Source organism: Acanthisitta chloris, unplaced genomic scaffold (assembly GCF_000695815.1).
Source record: "Acanthisitta chloris isolate BGI_N310 unplaced genomic scaffold, ASM69581v1 scaffold42805, whole genome shotgun sequence".
Lineage (NCBI taxonomy): Eukaryota > Metazoa > Chordata > Aves > Passeriformes > Acanthisittidae > Acanthisitta > Acanthisitta chloris.
This window is the reverse complement of record NW_008675089.1, coordinates 18,510-21,305: the sequence shown is the minus strand read 5'-3', so window position 1 is coordinate 21,305 and position 2,796 is coordinate 18,510.

Sequence of the window (2,796 nt, the reverse complement as noted above, 5' to 3'; positions counted from 1 at the left end):
CTGCTGCATTGTTTACAATTCAGAACTGGATTGGACTGTTTTTAATTACATGCAACTTGCTGCTCTCAGGCGGAGGATGGAACTGGGTGAACTGGACAGACTGTGAATTTACTGAAAGATGCAATACACCTTTTTGTTCTTACTGCCCTTGTTTGAAGTTTGATACCAGAAATCTCATTGGCTCTAGAAAAGGGGAGGCAGAGGGAAGAGAGAGGTTAAAAATGTTGGTGTTTTTAAAGATTCTGAGGCCAGTTCCTCATGGACAGACCCCTGGCTTTCCAGAACTCTGGTTATGGGAGGTGCCAGTAGATAAGAAGGCACATAACTGTCACAGATGTTGCCATGGAAGGTGCGAAGCAAGATATTGCTATGCAGATAATGGATACAGTATAAACGAGGTCTCAGTTTTTCTTCTGGGTTTAAAAGTGCCTAAAATGTGTCAAGAGAATCTAACAAGCCCGAACAGAGACTTGACTGCTCCTTCTGCAGTTATCTGAACAGTACTGGGGAGGGGTGGTTGATACTTCCTGCTACACATCTAATTAGCATCTCCTCTCTCCTGCTGCATGTACTGGAGACTGTGTAAGGGGCGAGAGGAGGAGGGAAAGAAGAATACTGAATTTACATATCATCTCATTTGGTGATGCTTTGGAGAACTGATTGACTCAAGTCACAATGTGGGACATGACTTTTGTGAAGTTGTGATAAGGAATGTGTACTGCCTCTTCCCCCTTGATAAGGAGGAGGCATGATCCCAGCTCTATATAAAGCCTTACAAATGTATTTAAAATCAATCAGCTCCTAGAACCTTTATGTCCTGAGCTGTCTCAGCTATTTTTATGCCCTTTACACTACCAGTGATTGTGAATAGACATTACTTCTTTTCTTCTCCTTCCTCATTCTCTTCCCCCTGCCTTATTTTGACACAAATTTGGGGGTTTATGTTGTGTTTATGGATTAGGTGCCACCTTCTACTGCAAATAGTCTCAAAATTTCAGCTGTTACTTTCCAAGGCAGCCACAGCAGTGTGACACAACCCACCCCCCCATTTCTCCATCTGTTTGCAAAACTCCAGCTCCTGTCCTTCATCCTGGTTCTAAACGCCCAGTAGCGAAGCACCCACTGAGATACCCTCTGCCAAGACAGGTGGAGATTAGACTAGACTCATCCTGTTTCTTTCAAATTCACCCACTGCTACATGGAAAGGGGGAAACCTGTCCCTGGAAACCAGAGGCATGCAGAAGCTCTTTTCCTATATACATATTTACAGCAATAATACCAGACACCCCAGTGGAAAGTGCTGTGATACTAATGAGTGAGACCATGGCATGGGGAAGAATGAGAAGGGAGAAACAAGATCTCTTCGAAGAAATCTGGACCATGCTATCTCTAGGACAACAATATTCCTGCCCTTGTAAATCCTGTTGTTGGACTAGCCCATCTACTGCCTTGAACTGTGCAGACAAGATCCCTTCATATTGTCCACTACTGACCTTCTGCTCTGACCACGTAGGACCATTTTGAAGATGACCTTCAGAAATCAATAATATGGGTTTTAGTTTGTCTGTTCGTAGTTTATTTTGAAGACTAGTATTTCAGTAATTTAAAAAACAATCAGAAGCACTGAACTTTCTATGTTTTATAACATTATTTTGTATATAATGTATATTTATAATCAAAACAGAAGTGTAAATATGTTTATTACTTCTCATGTAATGTTTTTAATGTGATGACAAAGTTTGAATTTTATTTTTTTTTCAAGCAATGAAAATACTTTCCTGCAAATATGAAGTTTATTGTGGTTTGTCCTTTTACACCTGTTATTCTGTGACAGCCAATGTTACTGAAGCTCCCCAGAAGTAAGCTCGCCTGCTTGCTCTCTACAGTCAGCCCTACATTTACATTTTGCACACCAACTGATGTCAGCTGCTTTTTATAAACCAGTTATACTGTTAACTGATGTCAACAAAGTTCCTCAGCTGAGTGGCATTCATCTGACATTTTGAAATGTTATACATATTTATATTGTGATCTATAATGTTTAAATTATTTATAGATATAGATATAAATGTAGATATGTATATAAGTATACATATTCTCTTGCTATGGTGTGGGACTGAAATGTCAGGAAAGTTATTTTTATTAATGGTTCACTCTTCCTCTGCCATGGTAACTCATGGCATGGAGGATACAGATTTAATACCTTTACAAAGTGGCTTAATAAATGTGCTGGTTTGGGGTTTGCTTACAGAACAAAATACAGTTACTATTTTTTAGTCCCATTTTTTAAAATACTTTCAGTAAGACCCAAACCTTGTCTTCACTCATGCACAGAATCTACATCTACACTTGCAAGATGATATACTTGTTTGTTTGATTGCAAGGTGTAAGATTTGTCTTTCACTTGCGGGATTAGGGGGAGTTTCAAGCTTTCTCCTCCTGAGTTCCCTATGCTGCATCTGTGTCCTCCCAGGGCATCACAAAGTCATTATCCTCCACAGCCCTTTTGGAGGACGTTTCCACCAAAAGAAAAGTGTAAAAAGCACACTTGTATAAACACTCCCAGCAGGTTTAGTAGCCTTTGAAGCACATACATTTAGAGGCAGTTAAATGTCTCACTAGATCAGCTAGGTGCAGTACAGCAAGAATCCGAATGCACAAAAGCAAAAAACTATCAGAACAGGAAACTACTGCTCCTCTATTTTAAAACAAGATTTTTTTGTTATTGTTGTTCACTAAATGCCAAAAAAGCATCTGAGTACTGGATGCTTTTCCTATCTTTCCCCAAAATAAAAT